Raw genomic sequence first — 13,293 nt, 5'->3', positions numbered from 1 at the left:
TAGCAAAATGGAAAATGCTGGGATAGTGACTGCATCTCTTTAAGGAGAGGAAACTCTGCCGCAGAACAGGATACTTTTAGTTTTATAGCTCCAGATAAAAAATAGAAAGAAACCATTAGCCTTCAGTCCTTCATCTTTCTTTGAAGCTGCTGGTATCTCTGCTGCTACAGTGGCAGCAGATGCCTTAATGCCCTCTTCATTGATTTCCAGGCAAGATGTATGCAAAACCTTGGATAAATACAAATGTTTGAGCATCAACATTCCAGAAAAGTCAGCCTTTTGCTCATCAAATGCATCTGACATTCCCAAACTGCAGAGGACATGCTCCAAGTCACAGAGAGAGAGAGAGAGAGAGAGAGAGAGAGAGAGAGAGAGAGAGAGAGAGAGAGAGAGAGAGAGAGAGAGAGAGCAGAGAGAGAGAGAGACAGACAGAGAGAGAGAGAGAGAGAGAGAGAGAGAGAACTGAGGATAATATAGTTTAGGAGTCTTGGTGCCTAGGATGATGATGGTGCCCACAACATTAATAGGAAAGTCAAGAAGAGGAGAGAGTTTGGGAGCAAAAATAATGAGTTCAATGTTGGATGTATTGAATTTGAAGTGTCTATAGGACATCCAGTTTGAGATGTTCAACAAGCAAGTGAAGTTAAAGCCTGGAGGTCAGAATAGAAATACAAATAGATTGGAAAATTATCTTCATAGAGATGATAGTTAAATCTATGTGAGCTGATGATCCCATCACCACCAAGAAAAATAGTGCAGAAGGAGAACAGAAGAGTACCCAGAACAGAGCATTGGAGGGTACCCACAATTAACAGACCTGACCTGAATCAAAATCCAACAAAGGAGATTAGAAAGGAGTGGTCAGCTAGGTAGTAGGAGACCCAGGATCCAGCAGTCACAAAAACCTAGAGAGAAAATAATATCAAGGAGAAGAGGGTAAATAACAGGATCAAAGACTGCAGAGAGTTTAAGAAGAATGATTGAGAAAAGACCATTAAGCTGTGGTAGTTCAGAAATAACTTGTAACTGGATTTCCTCTACATTCTGACAGAAATATGATAGACTCAAGATGCAAAAATATTTTCTTAGACATGTTAAATTTCTCTCTTTTTTTTTTTGGAAAGAGGAGAAGGCAAGAGGAAAGGAAAATAAATATTTATTTTAAAAATAAAATATTTAAAGAAAAATAACATATGAATCCCTTGTGTGACAATCTAAGTCTTCTGCAGTCTGTGCAGTCTACATTTCTAACCTTATTTCACACTATACACTTTCATGCATTCTGTGCTCCAAGAAAACAGGATTACTCTATTTTCAGTACTGTCCTTCCCTCTACCCATTCTGTGCATTTGCACTTATCCAATGATTTTTCAACATTCATCTTGCTGCTTTACTCTGGACCCCCTGCTCTTGCCATCCACTTTGCTTAATCCTAATGACCATTGGTTCTTTCTGACCTGAAGCTGACCTCTTCCATTTATGCTATCTTCTCCAGTTAGAATGTGAATTCATTGAGAGTACAGGGTGTCTGCTCTCAGTAGAAAAGATTTTCTTTTGCAATCCAAGGTGTTAACACAGTGCTTGACAAAACACATTGGTAAACACTTAATAAATGCTTTTATTCAGTTTAGATTCAAGTTTTTCCATGAATGTCACTCTATCAGCCCAGTCAGAAGTGATCCTTACATCTATTAATCAGTTTTTCAAACCATTTTATCTAACCTTTTCTTTGCTTTTATTAGTGTTCTAACTCATACTATAGTTACTTGCTTCCCTCTATTATAACAATTTTCAAACTTTTTACTCCAAGGTGCCCTTTATACTTTCACAAATTATCGAGGATCCCAATAATATCTTAGTATTATGAAAATAGTTTTGACCTTGTTTGTTTGTCCTTCATTCTTGAAGAGGACCATGACATCAGGAAAGTGATGTCATGACTTGCAAATGAATTGGATTTAAGTGAGGGAGGGCTGTGCAAAGCTGCAGTTTCATTCTCTCTTCCAGAGTCATCTGATTCCAGTGGCAAGATATGTATCAGGACAACTGGAGATGGTCCCCAGTTTTGACCTCATGGACCTCCTGAAGACCACTTCTCTACTATATTATAAACTCCTTGAAGTCAGGAATTGTGATATTTTTCTTCTTTTCATCTTCCATGTCAAACATAGGGGCCTCATACATAGCAGATGTTTACTGAATTAAATGATAGGGACTCATATCTACCATTTAATAAGAAAAATATTAATTTTCTTTTTTTTCCTTTTTTCTTCTGTTAGAATGATGCTGTTTCTGAGGTATTGGTGGTACTGGTAGTAATGGTTTGAAGTGTCTGTGTTAATGAGTCTTCCCCAGTGAGAATGGAAATAATATTATTTTTACCTAAATTGTTGATAATAGAAATCTGTCAAAATGGAACAAAAGTCCATTGCATAAAATTTTTCAATACAAAATTCTTTATTAAATATTCCATTAACTTTATTTGAGTCATAGAGCAGCCCCAGTCTTAAAGGCCAGGTCAGAAAGCAAAGTCTAGCCTTTTAACAAGCTGGTATCTATGAAAAAAAAATCCATTAGAAAAGGATTAGTCATCTAAATGGTCAAATTAAAAACACTTTAACTAAAATGAGCTTGACTTTCATTTTAAGGCCAACAATCCTGGAGCTAGATGAACATGTAAATGGATGATTAAGTTTTTAAAAGTTTTTTTTTCAAAAAACATATTAATTTGATATATCAAAAAGATTTTTCAAATAAAGTTGTTACTTATTACCAAAGTAATATTTTAGACAAAGGAATATTTTTAAAAGTTTTATTAATGAATTTTGGTTTTGCAAAAAATATTTCTAGATTACCTTCACTCCATGAGAGACTTCTTGTAAGAAGAATTTCTAGTAAGAAATTTAAAAAAGTAAGCAAAACTAATAATACTGTGATCATATCTAAAAGTACACACAATATTCCACATTTGTAGCACCACCACTTTCTATTAAAAAAAATGGAAATCTTTTTTCTCCCTTTCTTCCTCTACACTATTGGAGAAAAAAGGGGAAAAGCAGATTTCATATAAGATTTCTTTGTATTTTTGAAATATTTTTTCCTGTACCATAGAAAGAAATGATTGTTGAAATCTCAATAGCATTCATTCTTTCCCAGCTCAGATTTTCACAGAGCATGATATCTTTGGATTTTTCCTTCATCCCCATTTACACTTTGCAATATACTTTGCTCCTGTCAGTACTGCTACTGCTGTTGCTGCTGCTGGTGGTGGTAGTACTACTACCACAACCAATGCCACTACCACCACCACTACCACCACTGCCACCACCACCACCATATTTATAAAGTGATCTAAACTTTGTAAAGCATTTTATATGCATTTTCTTTTTTGATGATTATCTACAACAACCTTGCAAGATAAATGCTATTATTATCTTTATTGCTGAGGAATCTGAGGTTCAGAGAAATTAAATGACTTGGCCAGGATCATTTCACTCGTAAATATCAGGAGCAGGATTCAAACCCAGGACCTCCAAACTCCAAGTTTAGCATTCTTCCCGATGCCTTTCTACTTTGTATTTATACCATTGAGCCCTTGTAGACTTTATTAATCCAAAATGTTTTTTTTGTCATCTTTGTGTCCCCAGCACAAGCCAATATATTGTAAAAAGTAGGTGCTTAATAAATGTTCATCAAATTTGATTGAATTGATGAAAGTTAATGAAAATAACTCAAAATATGATGCCAATCAATTAACTCAGTTTTTGGCTTGCCTTTTTATTCATTCCATTTTCATTGTATTTCTATTGTATTCATTCACAGCATTTAAATTTCAAGAACTTTCTTAAGACTGTAGGTTAACCCATAAACCTGACTACTTATTTAGAAATTTACTAATAATTATGAAACAAATCAGGTAGATCAGGCCCTTTTACTCAGAAGGTGAGAGAAGGCTATGCAGATTGAGATGGTTAGAGTAACTAGTGCATATTAGTGAGTTCTAGGCACTTATCCTATCAACCTCTGTGTCTGGCTTCACCTGACCTAGTTACCATAAGAGTTTTGAAAGGCAGCTTATCCTAAATTAGAGCATCCAGCTCCTTTTCATGACTTCAGCACAAACCTATTGAGTCCTATAGTGTGTGAGCTACCTGGTTATTGTCTAACAAAATGATTCATTTTGGGAAAAGTTGAGGGTATGACATCATTTTTCAAGATCACCCAAAGATGGGCACCTAGTGGGTGGCAACGGAGTGGACCAAGGAATGTACATATCCTCTGGTATTCCATCTATAGGATTCTGCATGTGGTTTGTGTGCTATTCAATAAATGTGTTGTGGTTAGAGCATTTAAAGCTTCATGTTCTTTGAAATAATCTACTAAAACAATGGAGAAATATATCTTAAATTCAAACAAATTAACGTTATCTGGGGATAAAACCTACTTTTAATTTGGGAACATATTCCCCCACACACAAATTAATATACAGGTATACTTCATTTTATTACGCTTTGCTTTATTGTACTTTGCAGGTATTTGGTTTTTTACAAATTGAAGGTTTGTGGCCACTCAGCATTGAACAAGTCTATCAGCACCATTTTTCCAACAACATGTGCTCACATCATCTTTCTGTGTCATATTTTGGTATTTCTCCCAATATTTCAAAGGATTAAAAGGAAACCAATTATATTGAAATAGAGTTATGAACATGCTTAAAATAAAGTTCATGGATCCCAGGATAAGGATCCCTACTTTAAAAGTCATGAATAAGGCATCTTGAACTTCATTAGAGATGGTACTCTATAAATTTAATGAAATGTACAGTGTGATGCATCCAGTGGGAGTTTAGCAAATAAAAATTAATGAGGCAGGAGATGATTACTCATCAGTTCTGCTTTTGGAATGCTAACCCAAAAGTTGACCTATTCATTGCCTTCTTAAAGAAGTAAAGGAGGGCTTTGTAATAAAATATAATTCCTGAGAAACTGACATCATGAGAAACCAGAATACTAAAACACATGGAGCAAAACTTGTTTCCTATATCCAAGAAATAGATCATCTTCAATATTAGATAGTGTGATATTTGGTACAGCTAAAGAGGAAAGCCTTTTTCTCATCAGAGCCCAACTTTCTACTAATCATGAAAATGAGAGTTCAGTTCAAAACTGAGTTGTACATACATGACCCTTAGAAACATTTGTTAACATATGGCAGCTATGATCACATTCTTCAGGAGTACAGAGTAGGTCTCAGAATGGAGTACTGCATGGGGGAAAATGTGGAATTGGATACTGATTTGTTTTTGATTGGGGATCAATATTTAATAAGAAATAACTAATACCCTAGCTTCAGGCAGAATAAGAAATGAACGGTTGGGGTGGAGGAGGATAGGCATCCTTTGATAATTCTAGTTGCCAGAAAAGGTCTCTTTCAAATTCTTTGGCAGTCTTCAGTAGAAAGTAGAGGAAGAAATGAGATTATCAACTAGAAAAAAAAAGGGAAAAAAAGATTTGAGTTTGGTTTATAGGCTTTGGGCCAAATGGTGATGGTGATGGTGGGGACATTAGAACTCTGCAGGAGAATGTGAGAATGGTTGATTTACAAAAATAAGTCAATGCATGCATTGATTATTGTGCTTTTATGTTTTAATTTGAATTAGGAATAGGAAGGGATAGATAATCAATGAACATAATGTTCACTGCTTTGCTTTATTATTTCTTCTCACTTCTTGACTTCAAAAGATCCATGATTTCATCAATGTGGGTATTCCCTCCACTAGTACAGAACACAATTCCAGTCTGACTTTGAAAAAACTTGTGGTCAAAATTATTCAGATACCGATGGTCAGCACTTTGATGCTGAGTCTCCATGAACTTAGTGGCACTGGTACCTTAATGACAAACAAAGAAAATTACTATGTCAATAATTAAAGCTTCTCTAGCCTGTTTGGTCCTTCGAGGGCTGATACAATGACAGCAGCCAAGATAGCTAAAAAGCAGTATAAATCAGCTTTAACTCTACCACACCCCCACCCCATCTACTCCAGTCAACACCTAGAAAGAAAAACATATTTGTCTTGATCAACAAATCCAAAGAAAATCCTGAGTTATTTTTCTAGCTTAGATCTACCCAGGAAGAACCAGAGGTCTTAGCACTTAGGACACAGAGGTGTCTTCAGATATTTCCGATCTGCCTTCATTCATTTTGAACTGGGCTTCTCCTCTATGCCCCCAGCAAACTCATTATTGGAACATCTCATCATCCTGAAAGATCAAATCAGTCTATGGAATATGAAACCATAAATGCCTCCATTTAAGGAAAGGGAGCAAGAATCATGGCTTTTCAGATATCTCCTCATTTCCCACTGGGAAGCACTCATTTTGGATTTATTTGAATTTTCAACCATCTCCACCACACCTCCTCTTTCTCCCTCTTCCTCTGCTTTTTAATTTTCTTTTATGTATTATATTCCCCATTATATAGTAAGCTCCTTGAAAGCAAGGACTATCTTTCTTTTTCATATTTGTATAAAAAAAGCACTTAGCACAATGCCTGGCACACAATAGGTGCCTAATAAATGTTTATTGATTAGGATACTAGGAATAGAATCTGGCCAGGAGGGCATTGCACAAAGCTTTCTAGCTTAATTTCTTCCAGGAATACTAGTTTAACTTGTTTTCTATCTTTTTTTCTGAGTGTAGCATGTATTTTTTTTTTACTCATTTTCTCCTTCTTGATTTGTGTTTTGGGCATTCAATCAATCGATCTATCAATAAATATGTATTAACCCCTACTATGTACCAGGTACTGTGCATTCCTGACACCAGAGTAGCCCTTTAAGTTGGATTTTTAAAAAATTGGGGGGTGGGAGGAGGTTTTGTCCATTTTTCCAGCCTTACTTCCAGAACTGGGACTTTGTGTTAGGAGGAAGCTTTATGCACTTGCAAAAGAAATGTTTCTTCTTTGCTTGGTTATGTTTTTAATTCTCGAGTCCTTATACTGCTTTCTCTAGTTACTGAACACTGTTATTCAAGGACCTCAGGTCTATCTCGAGGTATGGATCTGTGCCCAAAGTCATCTGATCAAGGCTAATGTCTGATTACTGCTCTACATATCTGACTTTTTCGAGTTACTGACTCCAACATGGATCTAGGTGATTTGCTCCAGGTTGGAGATCCAGTGAACTGCTGCTCCCTGCAGCCTGAACAAAGGAACCACTATCTCTGCCTTTTCTGAGCTCCCTACCTAGGTTACTCAGCTGCAGGTTCACACAGATCTGAGAGTTGAATCTAAGAACAAGCTTGAGGCAGGGAAAGAAGGGAAGGAATGGAATGGAGGAAAGAAAGGAAAAAAGGAAATTAACGTTTATGTGTCAGGCACTACTATATGCCAGGCACTGTGATAAGCATTTTTAAATAAACGTCTCATTTGGTTCTCACAAAAACCTTGCAAGATAGGTGCTGTTGCTGTCCTAATTTTACAGTTGAAGAAACTAAGACAGAGGTTAAGTGACTAGCTCAAGATCACACAGTTGGTAAGAGTCTGAGGCCATATTTGAACTCAGGTCTTCCTGATTTCAGAACCAGCACTCTATCCACATGGCCACTGGCTGCCTCCATGAAGCTACTACTAGCTTTTGATTCTACCCTTTGAGCAGTATATGAACTCAGTATTGTGACCAGTTCTTGCCATTGTCTGTCACTCCTAGGCTGTGAAGTTCACTCTTTTTACAATTAAACTTTGTTCTACAAATAAAAGTGTTGCTACTTTCTGTTCTTGTTCTTGTTGCTTTCAGAGAACCAGTCTTATCCCTGCTGGCTTTGGGACTTCTTTTTGTCATATTGTAACATTAACAGGCTCCATGGTACCTGGCATATAATAAAGGCTTAATAAATATTTATTGATTGATGGATCAAGTGAATGCTCAAAACATAAACTTAGAAGGGGAGAAATGAATCAAAAAACAAAAATACAAGCTAAGCTTGAAAATAGATTGAACACAAGTTTAACTAGTATTCCTGGAAGAAAATAATTTTTTTAAGAATGAAAAAATCATTTTACAACTGGGATGAGAGCACTAGAAGTAAGAAATAGAAAAGAAACAAGATACAGAGGAAAGATTAGAAGAATTTGCAATTTAGCACAAGGTACACAAACACTTACCCAAGCAATAGATTTCTTAAAAATTAGAATGAACTGAATAGAAGTTAATTACTCTATGAGGAAGTAAAACAAAATTAAAATCAAAAGACTAAAAAAAGAAGAAGAAGAAAATGTAAGGTATCAACTAACCTTGAAAATAGAAGAAAAAAAGAAATTTGTATGATAATTTTGTTGTACATTTGAAAGGAACAGCAAGAAGTGCGTAGTAGATTTGCAGTTTCATGCAGAATCATCTTTTTTGTTGTACATTATAGAAATACTTGTTTTATTCCATAAATTACAAATAGAATAAATTAATAAAAATAAAATAGATCAAGGAGAAATAACTTAAGAATCAAGAGAGACATGATAAAAAAGAGCCTGAGCATCATTTCAAATTAAACATATATTTTATTCTTATTATGTATTTAAAATACATACACACATAAGAGGTACAGATAGATACTTTTCTTTTGGCATTTGCAATTCTGTACTGACACAGTAGAAAAATTCTTTTAAACTGATATATTCACTGAAGACCTGTTCAAAGAATCCTCTTATGTTAGCCTGTGGTTTTCAGATCAAAACTAATAAGAATGAGTGTCATCCAAATATGCCCTTCATAAATTGAGTGGCAGAGTACATATGAGTAGAAAATGCTCATCATTTAAAAAAAAAGGCAAGATCATTTAACTTAGCAAAATCACAAACTAAAAATTAATTTTTCAATATAGAAAGGGATGGTCCCAGAAGTAATTTATGAGCCTTCTATGGAGTAATGAAAAATCTTTTAAAATTTTATTTTCAATCAAATTAATGAGATGATTGAACTTTTTTGTAACACATACTAGATGTATTTTAAATTGGTGGTATAAGTGCTTTAATTGTCTGTAGTTATTGTGTTTTTTTCTTTATGATTTTTGGTTTATTATTATATTAATTTCCATATATATGCTTTCCTTACCATACCTAGTGAGCTATCCTTAAATTGTTAAATGGGCAAAAAAGCAATTTACCTAAATTAATTAACATATCTACTGTATCTGACAATATGAATTAATAATTGTCTGAAGGAATAAATTGAAAAAAATAATTAAGCTTTTACTATGCCCTAACACTATGTTTAATGCTGGTGATATAAAAACAAAAGAGAAACAGTCCTTGCCTTCAAGGAGCTTACATTCCAATAAATGGAGGAAACACAAAAAGGAATGTGTTGAGTACAGGGTGAAATCAAACAGATGATGAATGGAGCTATCTAAAAACAAGAACAGTGTTGATTGGGTCAACATTTCCAAAATGAGTTAAAAAGCAGGAAGTGGGTTCTCCCCAGTAAGCATGGCTCCAATTCAGGGTCTGGAGTCCAGTTATGAGAGTATAAGAATAAAAAGGTTTATAGAATATGCAAAATTCATACTCATATTTCCTCACATTTGAATGAAATGAGAGAGGTGCATTTTTCTAACTCTTTTTCCAGGGCAAGACTTGGTCATTGTAATTACCCACCATTCAGTTTCATTTTATTATTTTTACATTTATGTTTTTATAGTAATTTTGTATATTATTTTCTGCTAACCACCCATATATGTTCATTTATTTTTCATATCTTCCTATGATTCTCTGAATTCTTCATATCCATTGCTTTTTAATAATGAAATAATAGTCAATTGTATTTATGTACAAGTTTTCTAGCTATTTCCAAATTAACTGGCATCTACATGTATATGTTTATATACACATGTATATTTGTATATACATACAAATATATCTCTCTTTGTGCATGTGTATCTGGCTGTGAGGAGAAAACTCAGTGATTTTGATTGTATTCATATAATTAGTCATTTTTAGTGTGGGTTTACAATTATTTAAGGACAGTTTTTTCTTATCCTTTGACCCCTTGTCCATTGGTGAGTTGAGAATGTGAATAATCTTTTGATATATTACTGTATTATGATAATATAATATCATTATGATATAATATAATCATGTAATAATTAGATGGATTCTATTGTCCATTTAAGTCATTAAGAGGCCTAAGCCTCTTAATCACTTAAATATGTCTGCATACCACCATAATGAAGAAAAGGTAGCAGAGTTATCCATACATACTTCTCTAACCAGTACTACTTCTATAAAAAATCCACATACAAATACAATGAGAGTAGCATGGAAGGATTTGATGGATCCAAAATACTCTCTAAGAAAACCTGAAGGTCTGGTTTGATCAATTACCAATATTCAGTTTGGAAATTTTAAGCCAAAATCACTACTGATAACATTTAAACAATGATCTTGATTTTTGAAAGGTATTTTAAACTGAAAAGAACTTAACTATCTGAACAGTCCTTCATCCTGAAGTTTAGTATCACCTGGCTAAGACACACTGATCATGGTCTTCTCTAGGTCTGAGTACTGTAGTAAAAAATGTATAACTCAGTACTTCAGATATTACCCTTATACTTTGTGATATCTACGTTTGTGTTTTTGCTGGTAAGTATCTGATATTTCAATTACATAGTTACAGTGAACACTTTTCTGTATATTTCCTTGGTAATTTAATTTGTCTTTTGGAAACCTCAATTAGCAGTTAATTATAATTGATGTATGAAGCAATGAAAATAGAAGTTGTTAATTGCTAGTGTTGACATATTGAACAAAGGGGTTGATGTAATTTCTCTTGTTATTAATAGATGACTTTAAAATATTAAATTACTTTATTGAAAAAATGCAAATGAAGTATCTCACAATGTGATTCACAAGACAGATTTTGGGAAGATGTTCATAGCCACTTTTTAAATGTATTACATTTCTTCTTTATTCTATCATCTCTGATACTATCCTATTTTAGACCTAAACTCTTACTTGCTTAGTTTCTGTTTTCAATCTTTCCCCCATCTAATCCATCCCTCATACACTTGCCGAAATAACCTTAATGTATCTATTTTATTATGTTATTCCCCTGCCTCCAAATCTTCAGTGACTTCCTGTTCTTTCCCAAACACAGTATAAAAATTTTTAGAATGTCTGAAATACCTCCACAATCTAATTCCAACCTAACTTTCTAGATTTATCATGTCCTTGTGTTCTTTGCAAGGCTACATTCCAAACTATTCCCCATCTGATTGTTGTGTAGCCTGACTCCACGTACTTTCATATGTATAACCTGTACTTGAAATGATCTCTTTTCATAGGTCTGGCTGTAGTAACCTCCTTGTTTCTGTTAACCCCAGCCTGTGTGACACTTCTTTCATACCTTCTTTCTTGACATATCCTCCTCTTCTCTGTCAGCTATAAGGGAGCTTTCCTATTTCAACTCTTCCACATCTTCCTTAACTTTTTGTTTAGTTTCCTTCCTTTACACAATTATATTGTATTGAATCAAATAGTGATTTTTGAGTTATTTGTGTAGTTTTCATAAGTCCTCCATTAAATGGTAAACTCATTGAGGATATTAACCATCTTGATTCACCTTTGCATCCTTAGTGTTAAACATATAATAGTCACTTTCGAAAGTTTGTTGAATTAAATTGAAAATTTTCAGAATCTCTGAATAATAAGCAGTTGGAAGACAGAGAAATAATATAAAGTAATCTTGTTCTTAGCAATACAAATGCTTTTGATTGAAGCCTAATGGACTGCATTGTGATGATTACTGCAGGGATATAACTCTCTAATCTACTATAATAATATATTAATGTTTGAATTAGATCCCATTGGGTACATGAATATTCCATCTTTTTAAGGTGCTGATTTCTGCTGCTCCTTTAATGTTGCTAAGCACCAGTGTATCATGTTATTAAATCTGTTAACTTTTCACAATTTTATAAAATAAATTTTGTCCTTGATCAAAGAATGGGAATTATTAAGAATATATCAAGAAGATATAATTTTCCTTAAGAAGATCTGATAGATAAAGATGTGGACTGAATTTTAAAAAAGCGAACATAAATTAGAAGATTAGTTTGAATTACAAACTAATATCTGTGTTTCATCAAAAGATTAATCACAGGGTATTTTCAGAAAGGAAATTCCCAGATTACATTTTAAATATAGTTCCATTAACAACAACAACAACAACAACAAAATACGATTGTGCACCAGATTTCAGAAGACCAGAATTGCTAGCCTCTATGTCTGGGCAAGTTTACATATGTTAAAGGTAGAAAGGAGAAGGGAGGAAGAAAAATTTGGAGAGAAAATATTGACTACCTCTGAGGAATTTGTTATTGTATTTTCAAAATAGAAGGAATCTCTCAGGGCCTGTTGTATTTATGGGCTTCTTTTGTATGACCAGATATTCTGATTGGTAGATATATATGATTGGTAGATATGTACTTTTCCACTTAACTAGTTCCCAAAGACCTGCAAATAGAATGTATAACAAAAGTAATTTTTATATATTCCTAAAGAAGAGTGGTTCCCAACATTTTCTGTTCCATGAACTACTTTAAACTACCCCAAAAGCAAAGTAAATTGCCAAAACGATTGAATATGCTATACCTTATATTATTTCTGATTTATTCATAAAATCATTACAGTAAAATACAATAACTTTTTGCCCAAATTTACATAATAAATAGTTATAATTATAAAATTTTATTCTACCTATTAATTTTAAAAATTAAACATAAAATTGTAAAAGTAATTCTAAAACAATTATGGATATTTTATGTAGGACATCCTATAAGAATTAAAATAAATAATCTAGCAAAACATTAGGTACTTGCTATTTTATGCAAGACTTCACATATTTCTTTACACATTCTGTTGGATATAAATTACATTTCAATAAAATAAGTTACTACTTTAAAAGTGTGAAACGTCATATAACATATACATACACATATATGCATACATGGGCATATATGTATGTGTATATATATGTATATACCTATTTTGGATATTAGACTTTATTTTTGAACAAAGATTTGTTATAATTGGATCAACACCACATGAATACTCTTAAATTTGTTTCCACACTGAGTTTAATGCTATATTTTGATTTAAAACAAAACTAAAATGAAAATGCTTGCTCACACAAATATGTGGTAGGAAATGGTATGAAACTTTTACAGGCTTTTTTGCTGAGAGATGGAAATTAATTTTTAATTTTTGCCATCTAACAAATTAATAAAAATGAATACCTACTTA

The sequence above is a fragment of the Phascolarctos cinereus genome, unplaced genomic scaffold (assembly GCF_003287225.1).
Source record: "Phascolarctos cinereus isolate Bilbo 61053 unplaced genomic scaffold, phaCin_HiC Scaffold_5;HRSCAF=322, whole genome shotgun sequence".
Taxonomy (NCBI): Eukaryota; Metazoa; Chordata; class Mammalia; order Diprotodontia; family Phascolarctidae; genus Phascolarctos; species Phascolarctos cinereus.
This window is presented reverse-complemented; position numbering follows the sequence as displayed.